Genomic DNA, 27,935 nt, shown 5'->3' with positions numbered 1-27,935 from the left:
CAGAAGGAGTGGGAGAGGAGTAGAGAGAGCAAGGAAATCATGTGACAAAAGCTTGAGTGGGGACACCAGTGAGGTGGGAGAAGCGGATGAGCGAGGCTGGCCGAGAGGGGAGCAATGGAGGGCAGTGGGGGAGGGGAGCAAATAAAAACAAAGTATGATTGCATGTGTCAAAAATGTCATACTAAAACCCATTGTTTTGTATACCTAATTTAAAAATAACAAAATGATCTCTCTGAGTCTACATAATTTAAAAATATACATGTAAGAAATAAATTAGGCCAGGCGGTGGTGGCGCACGCCTTTAATCCCAGCACTCGGGAGGCAGAGGCAGGTGGATCTCTGTGAGTTCGAGGCCAGCCTGGGCTACCAAGTGAGTTCCAGGAAAGGTGCAAAGCTACACAGAGAAACCCTTTTTCAAAAAAAAAAAACAAAAAAAAAAAGAAAGAAAGAAATTAGAAAACAACAAATTTAAAAATTTTTTTACAGTCTTTTTCCCTCAAAGTTTGAAGTGCTTTTAAGTCACCAACTGACTAGGCATCTGGTTGAAATACCAAAAAAAAAAAAAGAACAAGACTTGGGATTCTGCATAAGTGTTCATAGCAAGGCTCAAAGCTACCCAAAGAAACCCTGTCTCGAAGAAAAAAAAAAAAAAAAAAAAAAAAAGCTAAATCAGGCCTTGATTTTGGCCAGGTGGTGGTGGTGCACGCCTTTAATCCCAGCACTCGGGAGGCAGAGGCAGGCAGATCTTTGTGAGTTCGAGGCCAGCCTGGTCTACAGAGCGAGATCCAGGAAAGGTGCAAAGCTACACAAAGAAACCCTGTCTCGAAAAAAAAACCAAAACAAACAAACAAACAAAAAACAAAATAAGTGTTGATAGCCTTGAACCACACTTTGGGTGAAGAGGATCCTGACATCAAAATACCCAAGGATATGATGGATGGAAGGAATACCTGTGGAGAAAGAAAGCTGGAGCAAGGTGATAGAGCCCATGAGGGACCCAGCAGCATGAAAAAGCTTTGGGGAGAAGAAATGACATGCAGAACAACTGCAGCACGAATCTAAAAGGTCTTATTAATAGAAAACAAACCTGGAGCTGGGCGGGGGCCGGCAAACGCGGATCTTTGTGAGTTCGAGTCCAGCCTGGTCTACAGAGTGAGATCCAGGAAAGGTGCAAAGCTACACAGAGAAACCCTGTCTCGAAAAACCAAAAAAGAAAAGAAACAAACCCGGAGCCAGGTGTTGGGGTGAATTCTGAAAGATCAGAGAAATAGAGCAAGTCACAGCTAGCCTCACCTCGCCAGTTCCTCAGCTGATCCTGTTTCCTCAAATTAGAAGCCTCTGTGTCTCCATCCAAATAGATCTCAGCTGAACTGCTGCTAACAGCCTAAAAGCTTAACAGACTCTAGTACCTGGTTTTCATGCCTTATATACTTTTCGGCTTTCCTCCATCATTTCCTGGGATTAAAGGCATGTGTCACCATGCTTGGCTGTTTCCAGTGTGGCTTTGAACCCACAGAGGTCCAGATGGATCTCTGCCTCCAGAATGCTAGGATTAAAAGTATGTGTGCCACCATTTTCTGGCCTCTATGTCTATGTAGTGGCTATTCTGTCCTCTGACCCCAGATAAGTTTATTAGGGTGCACAATATATTGGGGGACAAAATATCACCACAACAACTGTATTTGTTTTACTTTGATTAGTGAATATTTGGAGAAATCACAAGGGATGGCCTTAGATATTTGCTGGCAGTAGCCAGACTGTGAGCCAGAGAACTTAGATTTTCAGAAGAGAAACTTAAAGGCTGCCCATCCCAACAAAACTAGTGTGAATGAGAAAAGTGAGTAGGTGTGTGATTTCTTTAGATGATGACCGAGTTCACAGCAAAAGCCAAATTTTGAGGGTTTTTGATTGTTTGAACAAACTTTTCTGTGGTTTGGAAGTGAACTATCCCAAACAACCTCATTATGTGAGCTTGTGGTCCCCAGGGGAACACTGTTTGAAATGTTGTGGAACCTTTAAGGGGAGGAGCCTCTCCAGAGGAAGTGGATCCCTAGAGGTGGGCCTTGAGGTTTTTCTAGCCCTGCCTCACAATCCCTGCTTTTTGACAATGCGTGCAACCTGGCCATCTGCCTCGCTCCTGTCTCCATGCCCCTACCCACCCACACTCACCATGATGGACTGTTTCCCCTGGAACCGAAAGCCAAAGGAATCCTTTTTTCCTTAAATTGCTTTTGTCGGATTATATATAATCAGAGCAGTGAGAAAAAGAACTACCACCTCCCTTAGAGGTGTTAGTCCAGCTTTGTATTTTTGTAACAAATGACTGATATTTTCAGCTTACAAGGAGTACACATTTGTTCTGCCTCTCAGTTTGGAGATTTCAGCCCCATGGTACATTCACCTCCTTGCTTTGGGGCCTGTGGTGAGGCAGCAGAGCACAGTGAAGTCCAAACTGTGAAGCCAGGATGCTCACCTTATGGTGGGGACAAGATAAAAAGGAAAGACGAGGGTCTCTCAGTCTCGATTCGTGTCATGTCCCAATGACCCGACACCTACCAGGAGGCTCCACCCTTCAAAGGTCAGCTGCCTTCCGGGAATGCCACTCTGGGGACGGTACCTAAAACACAAAAGCTTTAGGCAGATGTTGCACACCCAAACAACAGCAGAGCAAAAGCAGTATCCTGGACGGAAGAAGGTTGAATGAACCTCATGGAGCCCTAGCGTGGCTGCATGGTGCTTTGCCATTGTCCAGCTTGATTTTATCTTTGCTTTAATAATCTAGTTGAAAAATGCAAGTTTTTCAGTGTGATACAAGTAAAAACATGAGGGAAAAATGGACCAGAAAGAAAGAAGGGAGGAGAAGCCAACAAAAAGAAAGGGACTATAGGAAATAATGTTAAGAGCTCAAGTATGGGATTTGGGGTATGGTGGACTAGGGAAATGAGAAAGTAAGAGTTTAATCTGAAAAAAAAAGGTTATATTTGCATAAATTGTAATAGCCAGAACTAGCTGATTAAGACATCTCTTCTAGTAAAGTAATAAAATCAACTTTTCTTCCTCCTGCTCATGGCCCAGTACACGTTGTTTTCTAACCTTGGCTCCATCTGCAGCAGCATCCCTATGTTTTTATGAACAGGAATGCTCGAGCTCAACCCTGCAAGCATTCCATCAGCATCCCTGAGAGTGGAGCCCTAGCATCAGTATTTTTAAAGGCTCCCCAGGTGACTGTAAAGTGCAGTCAGTGCTGAGAGCCACTGAGCTCATACAAGGTCTCCAGCTCATTTCCTGCCTTCATTTCTGCCCTCTGAACCCCTCCCCCTTGTTACTGTTATAGGAGCATTAGGCCATTTAGTTCTTGCTGTGTTTTATGCTGGGGTTTGATGGAGTCTAGCACATTCTGTGAGTTCAGTATCTTCCATCCCTTATTAACTGTCATAGCTTAGTCGTGGCCATATCCAGTATATTGTCCTAACTCTCACTAGAAGAAGAAAAATAGTGATTTGGGACATTATTGGGTGGAAATAATAAACCCAGTTTTATGAACCTCATGGAACCCTGGTGTGGCTGCGTGACGGTTTGTCATTGTTTAGCTTGATTTTATTTTTGCTTTAATAACCTAATTCAAGGCCTTGCATGGTGACTCAGGCCTGTAATTGTAACGCTGGGACAGGAGCAAGAGGAAGATCTCTGAGAGTTCCAGGTCAGCCCGGGCTACAGAGTGAGTTCCAGCCCAGGTTACAGGAGAAGACCCTGCCTCAAACATTCAAAGAGTAGGTTCAGTAACAATAACCAACTTGAATAGCCGCTTTGGGATTAAATCTAAATGAAGAGGCAAGTAGTTAAAACAGCCATCGGCTCTCAGAGCATTTCACTTGAATCATCTTTCAGAAGTCGAGTTAGTCACCTGTTAAATAAAGAATTCGGAAAGTGAGTTGTACTGCCTGACTTTTCTTCAACAATTAACTTTGAAACCTTCCTCGATTTCTTTCATTCCTCTAAAATTGATTGAACATCTATGGCATGTTAGATACTTTTTCTGATAGGAGGATGCCAGCGGGGTTCGGGGAGGGCTTTCTTTTCTCAAGGAGGAAAAGATAAGCGCAGTAAAATTCAGTGGTTCTGAGTTTTAGTTTGGTTGTGTGAAAGGCACTTGGCGTTTTCTATCTTCGATACAGTTGCATTTCATTAGCACTGTTTTAACATCCATTCATGTATTGTATTTTTTAATAACTAATGGCTTCATGTGATACAAGACTAAATAAGACCATTTATCTTCTCATTCTTCCCTCCATCTGCCTAATTTCCCACTCCCACCCACAGAAGTCACTGGTGGTTTCTTTCTTGAGTATCTTCCTGGATTATTTTTGTGACTACTCAAATTCAACTATAAATATATTCTTATTTCTCCATTTTTTGGCTATTCTGCATCTGTTTTTCATTTAGAAATATTGGGGAATATCCTTCTATCTCAATAGACTCTGCTTTGCTCTACAATTAAGTCTTACATATGCAAGTATCATCACTTATTTATCTTACTGCTACTGATGGTAACTTAGGGTGTGTCAATCTAAAAAAGATGTATTTATCCTATTTTATGACTATTTTGACTGCATTATTTATGTGCACCACATACATGCCTGGTGCCTGCAGAGGCCAGAAGAGGGTGTGGGATCCCATAGAACAAGTTAAAGATGGTTTTGAGTCACCATGTGGGTGCTGAGAACCCAACCTAGGTCCTCTGGAAAAGCAGCCAGTGTCATCTAGGCTGTCTCTCCAGTCCCTTCCAATATTTTACTGCAAAACTGCATGGTCAGCCTCTGCTTTGTCCGTTTGTCACACACACATTAAGTTCTTCTGAAAGCTACGCCTCTGTGAGTGGAGTTTAGTTGTTGTGCCTTCTAAAGATCTTGTGATAATATTTCCAGTGGTTTCCTTCAGGTGAATTCCAGGCAGGCAATTCCTACGCTGAACTACAGAAATATTTTAAGAACATTTTAGGTATTTACTGATTCATTGCTGATTAGAAAGTACTGTCTTATTTGGGGTTTATATTGCTGTGAAGAGACACCATGACCATGGCAACTTTTATAAAGGAAAATATTTAATTGGGGCTGGCTTACAGTTTCACAACTTTAGTCCATTATCTTCATGACAGCATGCAGGCAGACACGCTGCTGGAGAAGGAGCTGAGAGTTCTACATCTGGATCTGTAGATAACCTGAAGTGAACTGTGTCCCACACTGGGCATAGCTTGAGCATATGAGACCTCAGAGCCCAACCCACTGTGACACACTTCCTCCAACAAGGCTACACCTACTCCACCAAGCCACACCTCCTAATAGTGCCACTCTCTATGGGAGTCTATGGGGGCCATTCCTATTCAAACCACAATTGCCAATTTATCTTCCCACTTGCATGGTATACATTATCCATCCACTGAGAATTGCCAGTACTGGAAAACATACCATCCTGCCATCAAATAACCTATACTCACATTAGAAGTCGACAATTATAGACCCAATGTTATAGGTGCAGTTGATAGGTGTCAGTCTGAACTTTACCATGAATTTATTAGAAAATACATAATTAGGGACTTGTTCATTCATTTCTTGTGCAATTTTGAAGAGTTTTAATTTTTCTGTTTGATTTATAACTAATATATTTAACAATAATAATGACTTACGTTTATTAAGCCCTTACGTGGTCCAGGTGTTGGGCAATGCATTCTTTTTTTTTTTTTTGGTTTTTCGAGACAGGGTTTCTCTGTGTAGCTTTGCGCCTTTCCTGGAACTCACTTGGTAGCTCAGGCTGGCCTCGAACTCACAGAGATCCGCCGGCCTCTGCCTCCCGAGTGCTGGGATTAAAGGCGTGCGCCACCACCGCCCGGCAAGGGCAATGCATTCTTAATGGATCCTGTAGATTGTGAACTTTTATTTGAGCTTAGTGTGTGTCTTTTATTCTAAGATCATTTCCTTAAAAAATTTAAAGAAACTTTTAAAATGTAATAAAATAATAGTTTTGTTTGAGTTCATGTGCAAGAAAATATCTAAGTCACTCTAAAATCAGATTAGCATTCTCATTCCCATAGGCATTCTAATAATTTTTTAAACTGAAATTAATCACTTAGTATTTCCAAACAGCTACCTACAGTGTGACATTTACAAAAACAGTTGGAGCGAGAACTGTAGTTCAGTCATGGACCACTTGCCTGGTATGAATAAAGCCCTGGGTTCTATCTCCAACATCACCAAGAAAAGGAGCGAGAAGAAGGGAGGAAAGGAGAAACAGAAAAATCAACTCTACCCTTGTGTTGAGATAAATAGCCCAGGATGACTTGAAATTCACTATGTAGTCCAGGCTGGCCTTGAACTCACAGCAGCCTTCCAAGTGCTGGAATCACAGGAATGGGCCACCATAGTGGCTCATATGTTCATTTTAAAACTATTTCCACAACATAGGTAACTAACAAAAAGTAAGTGGGGAATTAAGGTTACTCACAATTCTCTCAACCTGAGACAATCTCTGCCAACATCTAGAGCAAATCTCTGAGTTTGATATATGTAATTACATCAACACACATGATATTGTGGGGTTTTGTTTGTTTTTACAAAAATATCATTATCATACCATACATACACACACATATACATACCTGTTTTTTGTTCCTTGGCGGCTCCATAGGGTGACTGGCTATCCCTTCTGGCAGTAACTCTGTGGCACTTCCTCAGGGTCATCTGTGAAAGGGAAGAGGACTCTAGTGATGTCACTTCCTCTTTCTGGTGCACAGAAGCATCCCGTAGACTCCTCACCTGCCCCAGTTCATCAGCTCCGAGTTTCCTGAAGCAGTGTAAGCCTGCTGTTCCTCAGAGACTTCGTTTCTTCAAGGGCGTCCCTGCCTATGAGGAGAGACTAACAAGGGAGCCAATGATTTACCTGCCTTGAGGCAGACAACTCAAAGGGAAACAGACCATTTTCTGAGCCAGGCATGGTTTGAAATATTCCTGTGGACTGGCTTTCTTCACAGCTTCCTTTCCAAGCTCCTGTCTTCCCACTAACCCATCCTTCCATGCTCCACCCTTGGCAACATTTTTAACTTATGCCCCTATTTATTTCTTAACAAAAATGAGAACATAATTTGCTCTCCCACAGAGCTAACCTTAGATTTATTCTAGCTGCTAGGTGGGGATGGACGAGTCTATCAATTATGAATGTCTTCGTGTGTGCAGAGGGTGGAGCAGTGGTAAGCTTACCTTCTCCTGGAGACTTACCCTTATAAATAAATAATGAGATGTTTCTGTGCAATGCCTTCAGCAAAGCAGGGGGTGGAGGGGTATTCCTTCTAGATGTTAAGTATAAAAATCTAAATGAACAGTTCAGAACCTATCATAGTTTCTGAAAAACACAGGGAAACAGACAAAGTGACTTCTAATATATTTCCACACTGTGTACTTGAAATAAAACGCTTCTCTTAAAAATATTAAAGATGTCTCTTATGAAATGATGTTCCACTCCATCATCACCCATCATCAAAAAGCTGTACTGTTTAGTGATGTCAACAAGAGTGATCAAAACCAATGGTATACAGGGATACATCATTAAAATGTATCATTTTCCTCTTGCTTCGGTTAATTTATATTAACCTTACATATATTAAGCCAAGATACTAAATCAAAGAGCTCCCTGAAATTGTGGCCAGTAGCCTCCTGAGCTGGTCCTTTTCTGGACTGGAGATAAGGAATCCTGTCTCCTGCAAGGGTAGAAAATGTTTTGTGGTTACCACTAGAGGGCAAATAGCCTCTTGGACTTCACTTTGACCAAAGGATATCTCTGCCCAGCTAGCCAGTTTCCAGGTCTCAGGTAACGTGCTTTTAAATCTTGCATTACCAACTCTTGATCAACCCACAGGCTTAGCAAGTAAGAGCTTTGTTTGTGCTAAGGCAACATCTAAATGCACCCCTGCTTCCCTCCCCTTTCAGAAGATAGATCTCTTTGCTGAATATATGGACTGCAGAGCTCCTCCACCCAATCCAATCCTCTCTCCTCCAGCAATTGAGCCCTGGATCTGCACTGCTTAACATCACCACTCTCAGACCTTATAGACCTTATAGCAACACACAAATGCCTTCCTTCTTGCTTCATTTCTGAATACCTTCCAGGGCTTTCTGCCACTCCCAGCTCAGAAGTCCAGGCTGTTCCTTAAGCACACTGTTATTTCATGTGTTCCATCTTTACTCAGGCTGTGACTGCTCTCTCAAATTGAAAATTCAGTTCAGATATTGCCTATGAAAAGCCTAGTCTCTGCTGGTCCCTCTTCCCGCTCCCTTCCTTTTCCAAAGCAGTACATTTAGTTCCCATGCCTTCACCGTCCTCTATGCCAACTCTGCCCTTGTCATTCATTTGAACCAGCAGAATATGAACATTCGCTGTATTTTGAATTGCATGCCCAACTACTCTATCGCTTCATTGCTACAGAACCATGGAGAATCCGGCAAGAGTTCTAGAAGCAGAATGGAATACAGATGACCCTCTCCTCCCCGGAAGCAGTGAACGGAAACTATGGGCTTTGAAAATAGTCTTTCTGCCTGTCAGAAAGGAGGTAGGAGATTTCTTTTAATAAAAATGTGGGTTTTGTTTCTGGCTAAAAAAAATAAAGCATTTGGGGTTGGGCAGTGGTTGCCTATGCCTTTAATCCCAGCACTCAGGAGGCAGAGACAGGCAAATCTCTGAGTTGGGGGCCAGCCTGATTTACAGAGCAAGTTCCAGGACAGCCAGGGCTACACAGAGAAACTCTGTCTCGAAAATCCAACCAAACAAACAAACCAAAGCACTTGGGAATTTTGATCCAAAGGAGATGTTTGAAAGTTGTGTATGCCTTTTGAAGGGGAAAGCATGGCTCAGAGATGGGTAAGTGGTACTGAGTGGCAGCTGCCAGGCGGGGAGCCTTGGAGAAAAGCCATGACGCAGGCACTGTGGGAGGTGGCCTCACTGGAGGGGCTCTCCACTAGAGTGGCTCTTATTGTTTGAGCTCATGTTTTGCATTTTTCATTTCCAGCTTATAGTACCATTCTGGTAGGTTCTGGAAACCTTATAAGGTGGGTCTACCAAACTCGAGGAAGTAAGTCACCAGGAACACATCCTAGAGAGTTTCTGGCCCTTACCCCCTCCTCTTCCTCTTCTGCTTCCTATTATGGGAACGTGAACAACAGTACTCCTGCCACCATGATATTCTTCCTGCATACACTGGGGCCAAGGCCATGGATAATACCCTCAAAACTACAAGACAAAATCAATTGTTTCTCTTTCATGTTCTCTCAGACACTGTAGTTACAGCAACGAGCTGTCTAATAAAGTGGGAATTCTGCCTCCACTAGAAGAATAACCACCAAATAGAGTTCAAGGCCCATGATCAAGTGCTTTATTCCTTTTTTTCAGGGAAAACCAAACTCTTCAATACTGCCAAGGGAAATCTGGAGAAACTCATTAAATAAGAGGAATATTAGCCGGGCGGTGGTGGCGCACGCCTTTAATCCCAGCACTCGGGAGGCAGAGCCAGGTGGATCGCTGTGAGTTCGAGGCCAGCCTGGGCTACCAAGTGAGTTCCAGGAAAGGTGCAAAGCTACACAGAGAAACCCTGTCTCGAAAAAACCAAAAAAAAAAAAAAACCAAAAAAAAAAAAAAAGAGGAATATTAAGGAGAGATGAAGACTCAACTGTCATGTGGTCTTCTAGACGGGACTCTGGGACAGAACAAGGACATTAGGGGAAAACTAGGGAATCTAAATGAGGCAGATACCTCACTCACCAATACTGCTAGTTCATTAATGCTAATTACATATGCCACACTAAAGAAAGATGTGGGCAATCAGGGCAAAGTAGGAAGAGAGTGCATGGGATCTCTATCTTCCCAACATCTCTGTAAACTGAAAACTGTTCTTAAAGTTTTTCTTAAAAAGAGGAAGGTGAGAAGAGGGTAAGCATGAAGGAGAGAAGAAAAAAAGAGAACAAAAAGAATAAGAAAGACATGGAGCAGCCTAGAAGACATCTCCTTCAAAGTCTTCAGGGTGCTGAAAGGGCTCAGGACACCTGAACCTAAAACCTGCTTAAGCTTAGGAATTGATGCACCCTCATGAGCTCAGTGGCCCAAGCACAAAGCCTAGCTTTAAACAGTGGTCCATGCATAGTTGTTGGATTAAAATGTATTTTCAGGAAGGAAAGAAATCAAGAGGCAGTAAAAGAATGATTTCTGGGACTAAAAATCAAAACTGCAAAATATACTTAGTTCGTTTAAAAAACACTTTTTGTAGGGATTTCCAGTTCCATAGAGCTTGTTTCAGCATTTAAAAATAGTTTTATGGGCTGGGGAGCTAGCTGACTTGGTAAAATGTTCACCCTACCAGCATGAGGACCTGAATTCAATCCCCAGAACCCATGTAGAAATGCCAGGCACAGTGGTGTGCACTTATAATCCCAGTACTAAGGAGGCAGAGGCAGGAATTCCTGGGGCTCACTGGCCAGCCAGCCTATCCTAATTGGTGAGCTCCCAGGCAATGAGAGACTCTGTCTTAAAGGGAGTACATTATAATCTGAAAATAACATAGGAGGTTGTCCTCTGGCCTCCGTATGCAAACACACACATACACATGTACACAGACATGTGAACCCACATTTACCCAAACATGAACACACACTCACACATTAAAAAAAAAAAAAAGAATGTGGTATGACAAAACTTTAACCTTAATGCAGAAAATATCACTTAACTCCACCAGGATCATTTTTTCCCCTGAAGCAAACCCAGAAGAAAAGCACCCTTGTAAAAAATAATTGTTAAAATCAAGGCAGAAAACACACAGAGATCAAGTATGTATGATATGAATAGTTGTAAGCAAAGAACAAAGGCTCAATTTTTTCTCATATAACAAAAAGTAAACATATTAGATTTTTTTGTGGCTACTCTATTTGAAGAACATAAACTAAAAAAGTTGCAAGTGCTCATGTATTTTGACTGTAAAAATTGTTGAATGTTCATCTCATGAAAGTCACTTGGCCAATGGCAGTATAAACAGCATCTCACCTGCTAGGGGTATTTCAGAGTCATTTATAATCTAGACACTGCAATTTTCAGTTTTCATATTTATCTTCAACATGGTAAAGTCTTGTAAAGATTTAGACTTTTAAAAAGAAACTGTAGACGAGAGGAAAGATGACTGCCATGTTTAAGCAGAGCTTGCTATCTGACTGTATGTGTGTGCATTTTTTAATGATTCATCAGATATTTTAATTCTGAAGGTTTATTTTGTTTCATTATTACCTTTTCTAGTTCTCTGCATTTTAGTATAATTCTAATTATAGTGTGTGTGTGTGTGTGTGTGTGTGTGTATACATATGTCTACCTTGATGTCAGTTCTCAGTGGTCTGCAGCTCACCAAGCAGGCGAGGCTGGCTGGTCATCTGGCTTCACCTTCCCGGTACTGGGATTACAACTGTGTATTCAAAGCCTGGCTTTTCACATGGGTGCCAAGGATCTGAACTCAGCCCTTCAGGCTTGTGTGACAAGCACTTTGCCAACTGAGCTCTCTCTCCAACTTTATAATGTTAATATCTTAAAAAATAACTTTAATGTCCATTCTCCCAAAACTCCATTATCTTAATCTCACTGTGAATCTGTTTCTGTTGTCTGTTTTCATTTGGTTTTTAGTCAGATCCTATCTTCTTGTTTGCATGGTTCTTTCCTACCACCAGAAATTCTATGTGGATATTGCCAAGGGAATTAGTATGGCATGGCCTCTCTGCAGACAGAATATGCACATGCTTCTGGCAGACAGTCGGGCTGAGGGTAGAGGGCCCCAGAACATCTCCATCCAGTGATTGCAGTCACTGCCTAGGGTGTGGAATAACATCTGATCTCATTCTCATTTGGGGGGAGCTCCTTACATTGCACTAGCCTCCAGTATCTGGGCTGCTCATCCCATCAGTGTCCACTGCTCTCTTAGTTTTCTTCACCTGGACTACAGCTTTCAGAATTAGCAGTCACCTTTAGGAACAAAGTGAGCCCAGATTCCAGCTTCACCCCAGCCATGGTTTGTTTCCTCTGAAACTCAGGTTGAGATTTGATTCCTAATGTCATAGTGGTAAGGGGCTGGGGGCTTTTCAAAAATTAAAGGTGTTTTTATGTGATTGGGTTTGTTAGGGAAATACTGGGCTGCTGTAAAGCACAGTTGCCTCTTGTGATTTGCCTCCTTCACATGTGACCACATGGCCTGTGTTTGATCATAAGCTCAAAGTGACATTCAGTCTTCACTGGAAGACTGACAGCTGCCAGCACGATGCTCTTAGACTTTCCAGCTTCCAGACCTTGAACTCAATTACATTTCTTTTACTATAAAGCTTCCAGTCTCAGATATTGTGGTATAGCAAGAGAAAACTAAGACAACCTGCATGGATGTTTATCAAGATCATAACTCCATTACTCTTTGCGGTCTTCTTGGCTTTGCAAACAATTTTAAATTTGGAAGCTGTTTCTGCCGCTATTATTGTTGTTGCTTAATACTTAATTTAGCTCCTCTAGCTGTTCACCATGGTCTAAAGACAGCATCTCATTGATGGAAAAGAATATGCCCACATAATATCAATTACTTTTATTTACTGTCAATAAAAAGCCATAGTAATTTGAATGACAACGAAGTCCAAGATACTTTGTGTCATAAAACTGAGATAAGCCAGACTGGCTGGAGGCTTGGCCTGTAAAGCGCTCACCTTGAAAGCATGAGGACCTGAGTTTGATGCCCCAGAACCTGCTTTTACAAAGCCAGGCATGGTGGTGTGTGCTTGTAACCACCATGCGAAGAAGGTGGAGTTCACTGGCTGACTAGTCTAGCCTATTTGTACGTTCGAGGCCTAAAGAGACCTGGTCTCAAGAAACAAGGTGAATAGTGCCTGAGAACACCTGAGGTTGACCTCTGGCTTCTACACTCTCTCTCTCTTACACACACATACACACATATATACACACAAACATACACACTCACATATACACACACATTCACACATGTGTGCACACATACATGTAGATAAACACACATACATGCACACAGAGACAGAAACACACAATTACACAAAATTAGATAACCTTCAGAACTAAAGAAATTCCTGTTTAGATACTGCAATTGGAATAAATTACATAATTTGACACCGTGAAATAAGTTTGCATTCACAAACACTTCTCTTTCAGACTCAGAAATTTTAGCAGCAGAGCAACTAAACAATTGCAATGCATATAAATCACCTAAAGACTTGCAATCTCTTTAATTGAGTGTCATTTCCTTATTCACTTAATCAAAATAATACGTGGAAGTTTGCAAAAAAATAGCCTGGCAATCACAGTTCTTCAGTTTGTTTGTTTTTTTTTTTTTGGGGGGGGGGGGTAGGGTAGGGAAGTAAACATTCTCATGCTGTCTATGACCATATCGTCACTCTGTTTCCCATTTTGGACTGTTTGAGCAGACGCCCGTGGCAGCTACTGCCCTCACTGGACGAAGATGTCAAGATGAGCACAACACAGCCCTTAACTGGAAAGAAGAAACCTCACGCCTTGAAGCAGTTGGTTTGGGTTACAATTGCTCAGTCTTATTGTTAATAATCAAAAATTTTGATTTAGTAAAAAAGAGATGTGTCAGAGAGATGATTCGGTTGTTGAGCATGCATACTGCTCTTGGAGAGGACCAGAGTTCAGTTCCCAGCACCCATGTCATCGACCTATGGCTTCCTTTAACTACCTCCAGGGCTTCTGACACCTCTCTCCTCCTTGGGCACGTACATACATTCACACAGACATAAACATATACACATAATTAAAAATAAAATAAAATCTTCTTTAAAAAGGAAAGATGTTTATTACATAAACTGCATTATAATAATCAGTTAGGCAATTGACCTCAGTCACAGTATCTCACTGTAGTTGGGAGGCAGACATGAAAACCAGTCTTACAGCCCTCCATGATATTGTAGTTGAGTTATGGGCACAGAGCTATGGGGATGAGTGGCTAGGTGTGTCTAAGCAGGAGTTGGGGAGAAGCCTCCTCAGGGGAATAAGCATTTCAGTCTACCCTTAAAAGGATTATTTAAATATTAGTAAATCAAAACATAGGAATGTATCTTTACGGGTTTTACCCTAAGCCAGTGATACCCAAATGTGTCCTCTTATCTCCCTGCCTCACAGCTGTTCTCACATGATCCATACTCATCTTTTCCAAGTGCATGTGTCGTCACTCATTTCCCATCTTCTTGGTGAATCCAGATCCCTTGGTCAACATCCAAGGCCTTCCCCACTCCAAGGCCACCCATAGTCTACTCCTGGTCCCTGCTGTGCCTCCCAGGCATGGTGTTTGCTGCAGCCAGACAGGACCCCTCCTGCTATCATCCCTTATCACAGCAACACCTGCCTCCATGACTTTGGCATCCGTGTTCTCAACCATGTATAAGAGCTCTGTGCTTTTTTTTCTTGGCAGTCAAAGAAAGCCTGAATTAGTAACTGACCCTTAAACCTGGTGATCAGGGATGGACCAGACTGTGGGGCCATAGAGCTCCTAGACCAGTGCCCAGCACGGAACTCGTTCTCAGTGTTTGGGATGAATTAATAAATAAAAGAAATATATCAAAACTTAACATGGCCACGGTTCAAGGGTAATGGAATGACCTAGAAAGAACCAAGGTACTACCTATGAATGGAGATTATCTTTTTCTCAGAATTTTATACACTCACTCTCTCTGACATGTTGCTGCCAAATCTCTCAGAGATATTGCCCGTCATTTGAGACTAGGAGCACATCACCGTTAACAGTTTTGTTGATATAAATTGGTTTGTTGGATCTTGATAATAAAGGAAAATATAAGATATTTCGACCACAGCTCTGGAAGCTTATATGTAATTATACATAGCAGAATGTAATAGTAAGTAGCTCTAGCCTTTAAAGCTCTCTTAAGGCTGAGTTTGTGTTTTCACTTACTCTTTCTGGCTATAAATCTCAGTTACTATATTGTAGGTCTTTACAGATTTACCTGTGGTTCTACTTTTTTATTAGAAACAAAATAATCTAGAAACAATTTCAAATCCTTATTTGGAGAAATGTACCAGTCCAAAAAATGTCTGACTGTGATGGTGCATGCCTATAATCTCAACAACTTTTGAAGCTGAGGCAGGAGGATTGCTGCATATTAAAGACCAGCCTGGGCTACAGAGTGTGGCTCTATCTCAAAAAAAAAAAAAAAAAAAAAATCCAGAAAGGAAGAAGAAAGAACTTCTGAGGTCTGGTTTAGCTAGCACTTGCACAATTAACCACAGTATATCATACTTATGTATAGTGTTGGCACCTGGGGAAACTGGGCAGAGAGTGAAGAAGTCTTTGTTGTCTCTTTGTAATTTCTCTGTACAACTAAAAACATTCCAAACAATAGTTATTTTCAAAGATTGTTGATAATAAGACCTATGTTTAAAGCAAATGTCACCTACGGAAAAGTCCAATTCCCTGGTGGCAGACCCACTGTATCCCACAGCTTGACATGTCCCTTAGGCAGAGAAATGCATGGTCTCCCTCACCCCTGCCCTGAGCTCCTCCTGCTCGCTTTCCTTACTGGGTTTTACGTTTATGTATATATTATAGGAGCCATTTGGGCATTGCTCTTGTGTTATGTGTGATGTCCTTACCTAGAGCTGAGAGTCTCCAGACCCCTCATTAAGCTGGAAAGCCACAGGAAAGTCATCAATAGTCCCCACAGAACAGTACTCAAAAGGACAGCAAATAACAGTGGCCTCTGATATAAATTAGCATTAATATTATAATAAAATAAGCACACAGGCTGGCACGGCAGTCAGTATCCTTCATGGGTTTTCTAAAGTATGGCCTTACAGCAAATTATCAAACTGATGAAGTAAAATATTTAAACATCCAGTGATATGAAATATCAGATCATTAGCCCAAGTGACTGCATGTCTATGCTATAGGGAATCTAAACTTTATAATAAAATCATAAAGGCTCCATTCTTCTCCAAGACCATCAACTGACACATGCGCCTTTTTTCCCTCTGGAGCCGCCAAGAAGAGCATTGTCTGTAAGAGTGTACAAAAATATTCTTGCAACTCAGATGCTGGGATCCACAGACAGGATCCAAGAGAGGAAAGACTATTGGGAACAACCCAGCAAGGAAGTGTTTTGCATGACCTCTAAAGAGTGACTAGACATAGGAACAATTAGACCCACGCCCAGTTTCCAGGTGGCTGTCAGAACTGTTTTCTGCTTATCGTTAGGGAGTGAGGGAAAAAAATTCCAGGTGACCTCCCAGACCACCTGGCGAGCAGCTGAAGGCTCCCTGGGTAAAGCAGAGGAGATGAAAGAGGGCAGTTGAGAGGAGAGGTTTTAAATTACAGATCTGGGGTCTCAGTGTGCAGGCTCAGGAATGCTTGGAGCACTGCGGAGCCACAAGACAGCTCCGCCCAGCAGACTGCCTCTACAGTGTGTCTTAATCAGAGTTCCGTGGGGTCATCCATCCGTCCATTCATCCGTTCTATTTACAAAAGAATCCAGGAACATACACAAGCAAGACAAGGTGGGAGGGCTTTTACTTGTAAAATTTAGTCTGGGGTTTTGGGTTTTGTTTTTCTGTTTCTGTTGTTGTAGATGCTGAGACAAGGTTTCAGACTGTAACCCGGACTGGATTGTTACTAGTTAGCTCAAGCTGACCTTGAACTCATATCCTCCTACACGCTGTGGCTGCCGCCATGCACCACCATGCCAGGCTGTACTTGAAGACTTGAGAGGACCCTTCTTCCACATGTTCTTCCCTGTGGGAAGCAGACACATTGGGCTAGCTGTTTCCACTCTCGGGTCACTGAAAACAGAAAGACTTGAAGAAATGCCTGGATGATGTTCCGCTGAAATTGGCAGGTTCCCATCTCCGTTTTGAATACGTCAAATTTAAAGCCTTCTTTCTGCTGCTCAGAGGCACCGAGGTAGGTCAGGTGTCTCCCATTTCTGATGGGGTCTGTCCTAGAGAGGGAGGCTTCTTCTTCTAGGCTACATCATGCCATCAGCTGACCTGACTCCTTGAATTTCCTCTCTCAGTGGCCACTCTTTCAACACTCCTTGGATGTTATTTTTCTCCCCAAAACGTATGGACAGTGAAGTAATGTAGAACTCACTCCTTGAACCCGGAGTCCTCCTCTAACTAAGGTCATTTTCTAGAACATGCTATCTAGTATTACATAGATTTAAGGGAGGAAAGGTTTGTTTTGGCTCACAGTTTGAGGGTCCAGTGTGTCATGGAGGGATGGCAGCGGGAGTGGGAGGCAGCTGGTCACACTGTGTCCACAGTCAGGAAGCTGAGAGATGAAGGCTGGAGTCACTCACTTTCTCCTTTGTGTCCAGCTGATGCCACCACCCACCTTCAAGGCTGGAATGAAGTCTCTCTGGAAATGCTCTCACAGACATGCTTCAAAGTTGGTCTCCTAGGTGATTCTGAAGTTTGTCACATTGACAACCATGATGAACCAGACATATAATTCACTTGGAGATGATGGTCCCAAGTGTGTACCTCCAGCATAAACAGTGACTTGACCTCTACACTGACATGTCCAGGTGCGTGCTCAGTAGGCGTCTTTATTTGATTCGTGCAGAACTTAATTATTCTGCCTTCAATCCTGTTTCTTTCACAGAAGTCCCCGGCAGCAAATACCAACACCAATTCCAGTGGTTAAAACATCTACAGCATCGTCTTTGATCTCTGGTTTCTTATAACCCCACAATTTCCTCCATATTCACCCCATGGCCATATCTTGAAGTGAATCCAATGACTTTTTTTCTAAATTGTTGTTATCACACACACACACACACACACACACACACACACACACACACACACGCACACACACACACGCCACATGTGCACATACACACAGAATAAAAAATAATTAGTTCCATCCCACTGTGTAGGCTCTAGCAATTGAACTCAAGTTGTCAGGCTTGGTGGAAAGCACCTTGAACATTATGAGCTGCCTCTCTAGCCGCCAATGACCTTCTGAGACCTCCGATGAATCACAATGCTAGAAATTCAATAATTACATTCTTCTTCCTACTTCTGTTCTTGTTTCCTGTGGAATGTCCATGACGAGGCATCAGAGAGTCCCCCTCTGTTCTTTCAATCTCCTCCCGACTGCCGACCCTTAGTTGAAAAATGAGCCTGAAAGTGATGTAAGCAAATTCAAATGCCACCTAATCTGTTCAAAAATATGACCCATTATCAACAAGTTAATTAATTCTCTGGGGTCATTAACTATCAGAAGCAGGCAGAACCTCACAAATCAGTTAGTTCTAAGGTTCCGTTTGTCACCCTGTCCCTGACAAGAACGCGCAAGCAGAGACACAGGAAATGCCACTGTGGGCAGATGAGGACTCCACTCCTGCTACTTCCCCAGAACTAGGATTTGCAAATTTTCTCTTTCCCCAGAAAAATCTTTCAGATTATAGGTCACATTTTCTCCCAAGTCAGTTTGTTTCATCTTTGGATAGCTTATTAATTATAGAAGTTACGTGATTCGCCTTCATGAAAGGATGTGTTATTTATAACCTAGTTTTAAAATGAAGTGTGACAGACAACATGTTGTTCCCAACTTACCATTCTGTTGAATTTTAAGGTCTCTTAAGGGGTGAGTTCACATTCTCACCAAAGTCCATGAAGAGTTTTTATCATCAGAACCACAGTGCTACCCTCGTTGTGGCTGGCTCGGATCGGCCACCATGCCATGGCTACTGCAGTGGTCACACTGTCCCAGGAGTTTCCCAAAGAGAAACATAGCTGGGAAAATCTCCTTCCCCTTCTAAGAGACTATATTTGGAGGGCCAGTTTACCCTGCTGTCATAAGCATTTCAATATTTATTTTTAAAATAATGTCTAACTTGAGGACTGAAAAGATGGCTTACCAGTTAAGAGCACTCTTGCAGAGGACATGGGTTTTGATCCTAGCACCAACATGGTGGCTCACAACAATCTGACTCCAGCTTTAGGGAATCTGAAACTCTCTTCTACGGTGGTATTTTATTTGTACTGAAATGTGATTTTAATTGTATGTTAATAAATAAAGTTGCCCGGGGGTCAGAGCTAATAGCAAGCCATAGCAGAGCTGGGCGTTTGTGGCGCATGCCTTTAATCCCAGTACTTGGTAGGCAGAGCTAGGTAGATCTCTGTGTGTTCAAGGATACAGCCAGCATTGGAGACACACGCTCCAATGTATCTGGAGGTCTGCACAGACAGGCAGTGACGAGGCAGTCACGTGGTTGGTTTTACAACCAATGAGAAGGCAGAACAGAAAGTTTATATAAAGACAGACAGGAAGTAGGTCTCTTTCGGAGAGGTCTCTTGGCTTAAGAGGCTAGCTGCCCCAGGCGGGTAAGGCTCTTAGCTCTGATCTCTTGGCTTTCTTCTTTGCATTGGTTCTGTGTTTCTTATTTAATAAGATGGTTGGTTACATCTACACTCTTCTAGCAGTTGTGGGCACTGTGTGCACATGGGGGCCATTTGTTCATGTAGGCAAAATACCAACACACATGAACAAATCTTTTAAAAATTGCCAGCTTGAGGTTGTCTGAAAATATAGCATGCACGTGCATATTCCCATTAAAATGATAAGAAGTTATATTTACAAGAAGGTGAATACATACATATGTGTGTATGCAGATATATATGTATATATAGAGAGATATAGATATATATACACACACACATATATAATTGTAGATTAGATGGTTAATCCCTCTGCCTGTGACTGACTTCTTGTACTTTCCAATACTTCCTTTACTGATGGTAAGATGGTAACTGATTTTACTCAGTCTTTGTTCTGAGATAATCTGTCTAAATTGTTGTTTGTATCATATCTATATGTAAAGCTTCTTTCTAGTGATAATGACATAGTCAGTCAGTATTCAATAAATAAATGAATTTATTGAGCCTAGTCCCATTCAGTAACCAGAAGGTACTATGTACTGTTAGCATCCTGTTGTCACCATCACATCACTGTTGTCATCATCACATTCACCACCATCACCATCATCAACCATCATCAACCATCATCATCACCACCATCACCACCACCATCATCATCACCACCATCACCACCATCATCACCATCACCACCATCACCACCATCACCATCATCAACTGTCACCATCATCACCATTACCACCACCACCATCACCATCATCAACCATCACCATCATCAACTATCACCACCATCACCATCATCACCATCACCATCACCACCATCACCATCATCATCACATTCACCACCATCACCACCATCATCACCACCATCACCACCATCACCACCATCACCATCATCATCACATTCACCACCATCACCACCATCATCACCATCACCACCATCACCACCATCACCATCATCAACTATCACCATCATCACCATTACCACCACCACCATCACCACCACCACCACCATCACCATCACCACCATCACCACCATCACCATCATCACCACCATCACCAACACCATCACCACCATCACCACCATCACCATTATCTTCATCATTCATCTCCACTTTGTTCCCTCCAATGAATTTCCACACACAATATTTTGGCTTGTGAACTTTTTGCCTAAATAATTCTCAAAAAATTCTGTCATGAATTATTCACATTTCATAGTCTTGGTAAAACTCCACTATGTATAATATTTTTAAATATTTACTGCTAAACTTACCTGCTGATTTTTTAAAATGTCATCCTTAATTCACTATATCTTAGTCATATGAAACGTAACAACTGGAGACGGTACCCAGATGTTGGCGTTTAAAGCAATTACTCAGGAGATTGTACACAACATTTGGGGACCATTTAACCCACTCTCAGCTCCTGCCATTTTGCCAACGCCATTGCTGTGCCAGTGATTTTTAAGATGATGTAAGAGAACTTTATCCATCGCTTCATTAAAGTAATTCATGTTTGTAAGTGTAATTCCTAGGGTCTATTTTTAAAACGTTCGCGTTCGTTTACTTTTGTGTATGAATGTGCATACATGTATGGGTGGGCATGTGTGGAGGTCAAAAGACAACTTGAGGACTTTTCTCCTTCCACCATGTGGACCCTGGGGATCAAACCGAGGCCGTCAGGCTTGGTAGAGAGTATCTTTACCTGCTGAGCCGTCCATCTCACCAGGCCCTTTGGACCTATTCACAGAATAAAATATATATTTGTTATTGTTTGGATGAGTCTCCAAAAGTCAATAGTTGGATACTCAAGCCTCAAAAAGGCAGCAGTACCAAGAGGTAGAACCTTTAAGAGCTCTTTGAGTCAGGGGACACCACTCTCATAACAGAAGGAATTGACGGAATTGGTTAGTTAATTTGGGAGTGTTTTCTTTGAGGAAGGTCTAATCTTATCCACTCATGGGTGCTCACTTTCTGTACCTCTGTCTTTGCCTTTCTGCCATGGATCATGGCACAGATACAGCAGCCAAGTCTTCCCCTGATGTTAGCACCTTGATACTGAACTTCCAGAAGTATGAACCAGTAAGTATCTTTTCACCATAAATTATTAAGCCCATGGTATTATAGTTGTAACACAAAACAGACCAAAGCATTATGTTATTATTATTATTATTATTATTATTATTATTATTATTATTATTATTATTACAAAAGTTTCTGTTTCAGGGGAAATGTAAGGACTAGGTTAATGAGTGAATGATAATTCTAACAAGTCAAGCCTCCTTAGGAATTAAGTTCCTTATGTGTTTGAAAAGATGCAGATGTGAACAAAGCAGGCTCTACATTGTGGTCATAATGTAACACAGTTCTAGGGAAGCTGCCTGTTTCCCTGATTTAATTAGAAGACTAAGTCTGGTAATACAACACCCTTTTCTATGACGAGAATTGTTGCAGATCCTGTTTAGAGTGCTATAAACTCAACTTCTTAGTGTCTAGTGTCAATAAAATTTTGTCAGATATGCAGAATTCATCCAGACAGTGGGACCCTGGGGTGGTGGGAATGATTTTCTTATACAGGTTATAGAAATCAGAGTTGCTCTTTTGGAGCCGTACTCCATGTTCTGAGTATGCAGTTAGACGGGGCTTCCTCAGGGCTGATTTTAATCATGCCGCTCTAGATCATTTCCTTCTCAGATGATGAGGGAGGAACTAATAGAGAACCATGCCAGGTAACACAGCAGCAACAGAACTTTGCTTTTGGGTGCCTTTTATTTCCTTGCCTCTTTCCTTTTTGCTGTTGTGTACTTGTTTAATAGAGCATGCCAGCCATCTCTTTCATTTTATTCAAATGACTCCAGAGCCCAGAGAGTGTGCTGCTTTTACTGATACATAGCATACTGGTCTTCTAATAGTATATTCATATATGTACCCATGTATAATCTGAATTTTTAAAAAACTTTGGCTGTTTGTCAATTTCTAGAAAAAAAAAATCTCCACTTTACCATGTTGAGTTGGCATCATGCAAGAATGAACAGCCATAGTGGTCTGAAGATGTTACATTTTTTCCTATTTGTTCACTTGTGAGTACTGTATTAAATATATAAGGTCTTAGTTACATGGGTTTGATGACAGAAACTGACATTCTCTAAAGAAAACAAAACGACACAGCCACTCTCTTGCATGGTATAGATGAGATCAGCACTCGACAGCAATGTACAAGGCACAGGAATCAAGCTCAGGCCTTTAAAATAAACACTGAATTTTTGCAAGATGAAATATTAGTATCATTGACATTGGGCCACCATCTTTTATCACCAAGGTGCCCATTCATCTCTTGACAGCTGGTACTAAAATGACCTTAGGTATTTAAAAATGCATATGAGGGTTGGGGATATAGCCCAGTGGTTAAGAGCACTTGCTGTTCTTACAGAGGACCTGGGTTTGGTTCCCAACACATACATGAAGACTCACAACTATCTGTAACTCCAATTCCAGGAGATCAGACACCTTCTTCTGGCTTCTGTGGGCACTGGCATGCATGTGGTACACAGACATATATGCAGGCCAAACACATATAAAATAAAAATAAATAAATCTTTAAAAATGTGAACTAGTGAAGTATTTTACTACATCTAAAATTGCAAAGCCACTGAAGTCTTCAAACGAAGAGAAAATACTGTTCATGGTGATGTAAAAGGATGATTAGGTCATAGAATCCTGTATTTGGAAGTGACCTAGAAAATTTTCAGTCCAAACTCCCAAGTATAAATATCTGAATGCAGAGTAGATTCTATGTGTTCACCTAGGAAATGTACCACATCTAGCAGCTGCTGTTACATGAGCTCATTAGTTCAAATACAAACACATTTGGCTCCTTGGACTTGCTTTCCCACGTGAAAGCCCTGGATCCTTGCTTCTGCCCCTGGCATTTTCTCTTCTGTATTATCTCTGAGAAGCTCAGGTATTTATCAGTTAGTGTAATGCACAGATAACTTGATGATCACAAATCCAAATTTTCCTTCCTGGGCTAAAAAAATAGGTCTTGTTCAGGGCGCATTATAGTCCTTGGCAGAAGGATTTGAAAATGAAAGTAGGAAGAAGAAGACCTGGAGCATCCTGGGTCTAGGATTTCTATTCACAATACGGGAGCGAGGACAGCTAGAGACTGTGACCCTGAGCAACGACCCTTTCCAGCCATGTGCTGTCCCACCAGTGAGAGGGTTCTTGAGAAGGGTCTTTCAGCTGGATGTCACCTCTGCATTACTTGCTTCTTCATCCCTCAAATCTGGAATTGTCTGCAAATTCAGATAATACTGTGGCTACATGGAGGACTGAGCACATGCAATCCCAACTGTTTAGGGACTGTTCTGGTCCAGCTGGGTTGTCTAGTGCTTAAAGGCAATATCTACCAAGTCCAACAAGCTGAGTTTGATCACTGGAAACCACACAGTGGAAGGAGAGAACTGACTGGATATGCACCACCATGTGCGCTGTGGCACACACACACACACACACAGAGAGAGAGAGAGAGAGAGAGAGAGAGAGAGAGAGAGAGAGAGAGAGAGAGAGAGAGAGAGAGAGAGAGAAGAGAGTTTCCTGTAGCTGTAATAAAAATATCTGAGATGAGATAATGTATCAAGAATAGACATTTGTTTCCTATAGTTCTAGGAACTTGAACTTGTAAGTCCAAGGTCTAGGGCCTGTGCCAGGTAGGACAGTGCTCCTGGAAGGGACTCTGTAAAGTCCCAAGCAGTAAGACATGGATGAAAACTGGCCAGGCTGGCTTTTATTACAGCCCCTCTCTCAGAATAACTAATTCACTCCGTCATTGTCTCAGGACTCTCTCAGTCCATGAATGGATTGTTCCATTCAGAAAGGCTGGGCTCTCATGATTCAGTCACCTCCCAAAGGCCTCACTCCCATCATTAACATATGACAGAGGACTAAGTTTCCGACATATGAATTCCAGGGGCACACCCAAACCCAGAAGAATGAATTAGCTCGAAAATAATTGCACAGTAGCATATCAAAAAATGCAAACCATTATGTAATATGCAACATTGAGAGGAAATGTGCACATTGGACTTGATAAGAACACATAGCAAGAATGGAAACAATATGAATATTTGCAATGTTATATTTGTTAAATAAGTTATGATTATCCATGTAAGAAAATATGATGCAATCATAAAAATTAGGACACAAACAAGTAACTATCATTTAGGAAATGTTTCACATTATATGAAGTGAAAAATGAGATTTACAAGTACTGCACTACAACTTTTCATTCCAGAAAGAATAGTCACATTATTTTATGACTATTTATATTTTATGACATATACATATGGTGGAAAACTGGAAATTCAGGTAATAAAATAACAAAGGCTATTTACAGATATGATTTATGGGTAGGCTTTATTTTAATCTGTATGTTGGTCTGTATTTCCTTTTTTACAGCATATATATATATATATATATATATATATACACGTGTGTGTATATATACATATATACTTTATTGTATAATATAAAACCGGTGACATTGGTTTTAAGTACTCATATTTGGGGAGTGAATGAGAGGTAGGCAGCTTCCTGGATGAAGAGGCGATGTATCACTAAGTCCTATGGAAGAAGGGTAGATGGAAAAGCCTTTCAACGGGGAGAACCGTCATGGGATGAGGAAGAAAAGCGCTGAGAGAGTGTAAGGGAACCAGTGCCGAAGCTGAAACCCAAGCAGGGGACAGGAACTTTAATGGTTACGCTCTGAGCATCTGCACACACTGTTCCCACTGCTCGGAACACTTTCCACCAATGGAGTCGCGCTTCGACCTCCAGCGGCAGTTCTTCTGCGTGGTTCGATTTTGCCCCAGCTCTGTCCTCTCCAGTCCTGTGTTGCTGCACAGAACACAGTATGTCACAAAAGCTGAATTTGTTTCCATGTTTTTTTAAATAGCAAGATTCACCAGGGTCAGTAAATCTTTAAAATAAGTGAGAACTTGCTTTCTTTTTAAGTTCAATTCTGTCGTATAATAGATGAACAGGGCAAGTTTGTGTCAGATTAACAAGAACTAAATTTAATTCAGTTGAAACAGTTTTGGCAATTAGCTAGCAGATGATCTCAATGGGATTGGTGAGTGGCTCAGTCAATAGAGTGCTTGGCGCACAAACACACGGACCTGACTTGGGATCCCCAGGACACACACTAGAAGGCATGTGTGATGGCTCCCACCTGTAATTCCAGCTTTAGGGAGGCAGACAGTGAGATGGAGCTCACCGATCAGCCAGTCTTGCTGAATCTGAGAGTTCCAGGACCAGTGAGAGAGCCTGCCTCAAAAACACAAGGTGAAGAGTGTCAGAAGCCAGCTCCCTCCAGCTTCCACATACTCATACACACACATATGCACACTTGCACACAAATATATAGACGTGTATACACAAAGTAGGGAGGGGGGTTAGGTTTGGCAGGATTTATAATTGGAGGTCTTAAGCACGTTTATCATTGGTTTTCACAAGACAGGTTATTCCTACACAGGAGCTTGTGAATGTCCTTTGTTTTCATGTCAGTCTGTGTGTTTTCGAGAAGCTGGATGTGTTTTCGAGAAGCTGGATGAAGAGACTGTTACCATTCTTCCAACTCTGTTCCCAGAGAAAAGATGACAGTTTGGGAGAAACATTAGTGGACAATACTGCCCACAAGTATCACGCACTTAACCATCTGCCAAGAAGCAAAAGCATCTTGCGTGTTACAGGTTATAGATTACTGATAAAAATGGAACAGATTCATGACTGATATTTACAAAAAGAAATATGTCAGTAAATTCCTCTAATATCAAATTATTCTTAATGCCCATAGTACTTGATGAAACACACTTTGCATTTTTGCCATGTTGTCACAGAAATTATCACATTTCCCCCTAATAACACTCATTTTATTTATTTTTAAAACAATGTAAACAGAGAATTACACATATGGTGGTTTGGATGGAAATGTCCCCCATAGTCACATGTATTTAAACACATGGTTGCCAGTTGCTGGTGCTGCTTGGCAAGGTTAAGGAGCCTTTAGGAGATAGAACTTTGCTGGAGGAAGCATGGCAGTAAGGGTCGGCTTTGAAGGCTTACAACCTTCTCCTGCTTCCTGTTCTCTCTCTCTCTCTCTCTCTCTCTCTCTCTCTCTCTCTCTCTCTCTCTCTCTCTCTCTCTCTCTCTCCCTCTGCTTCCTGCTTCTGATTGAGGTGTGATCTCTCAGCTTCCTGCTCCAGCTGCCATGCCTGCCTTTCCTGACATGATGGATTCTCTCTCTCTATGGAATCATCAGCCAAAATAAACTTTCTTCCTTAAGTTGCTTTTGGTTATGGTCTTTTATCACGCTGGAAGAGTTTATCTTGACTTACAGTTCCAGAGGGTTGGAGGCTTTAGAACAGGGACAGCATGGCAGCAGGCAGTGGTAGCAGGAAGCTAAGAGGTCAGATCTTTAACTGCAAGCATAAAGCAGAGAGAGAACTGGAAGTGGGAGAGAGGGTAAACTCTCAAAGTGGGAGCCTAGGGATGTCATTCCTCCAGCAAGGCTGACTCTCCCCAAACAGCACCACTAACTGGGCACCGAGTGTTGAAAGGCCTGAGCCTGTATGAGACATTTTCATTGAAAACACCTCACAAAGCCACGCACTTGATCCGTTTCTATTGAAGAGCTGTTTCTCACAGCACTGCTCTAAAGTCATAGTTTGCTGTGCCTGGACTGTAGGATAGAGAGCCACCAAATGCTGACGGAGCTCAGAGTCAAGCCAGTCCCCTGTCCTCCAACTCTTCTTCACCTGGAAGTTCTTTAGGGATTTGTTGTACATGTGCTTTGCTAGTCGGAAAAAAACAATTGCTGTGATGATTTCACATACAAGTGAGTTTTCATACCTTTTGTTGACTGTACTGTTATTTCCTACTAAGAGGACGAAGATCCTTGATACCACAGTCTCCCCAACATCCACTAATAACCAACTGGGGGCATCTACAAAAATGTTCCCCCAGTTCCTCTCCAGGCGAAAAAAAGATACAATTCTCTTGAACATAGCATCTGCTCCTATCAACCTTGACCTAGATATCAACAAAATAGAAATGTAGTTTCTCTCTGTCAATGCAGATGTGGGCAGAGGAACCTCACTACTCAGTTATATGCTATAAAATACTATTTTGTTTTTTTCCTCTGAGTAGTTAAAATGCATTTAAGAACAAGTTCCTCCAGCATGGAATTATTCTATCTTCTCTTTTGAAGAGAAGGAAATAGAGTTAAAGGCCTTTCATTCTTGGTGATGGCTTTTCAAGCATTAATAACTGGGTCAAGAGAGAAAGCAGCAGACAGATGCACACCAGGATCCGCTGGGATGAGTTAATTGTAATAATAATAATTCTGGTCTCGAATTTCTCTGCTAAAGGACAATGAGGAACTAACACAAG

At 41.8% G+C, this 27,935-nt stretch overlaps 1 long non-coding RNA gene across 1 annotated transcript; it reads left to right on the top strand.

Moving 5' to 3' along the window:
- The first annotated feature begins 7,808 nt into the window (after window positions 1-7,808).
- On the top strand, window positions 7,809-14,981 carry LOC128104097 (uncharacterized). The gene is made up of 4 exons (XR_008215866.1): window positions 7,809-7,857; window positions 8,473-8,596; window positions 9,433-9,592; window positions 13,503-14,981. It is a non-coding gene; the product is annotated as an uncharacterized LOC128104097 (long non-coding RNA).
- Window positions 14,982-27,935: the final 12,954 nt, after the last annotated feature.

This window comes from Peromyscus californicus, unplaced genomic scaffold (genome assembly GCF_007827085.1).
Source record: "Peromyscus californicus insignis strain IS unplaced genomic scaffold, ASM782708v3 Scaffold_8__1_contigs__length_139910024, whole genome shotgun sequence".
Taxonomy (NCBI): domain Eukaryota; kingdom Metazoa; phylum Chordata; class Mammalia; order Rodentia; family Cricetidae; genus Peromyscus; species Peromyscus californicus.
The sequence above is the reverse complement of the archived record's forward strand: the minus strand, read 5'-3'. Positions and strand labels throughout refer to the sequence as shown.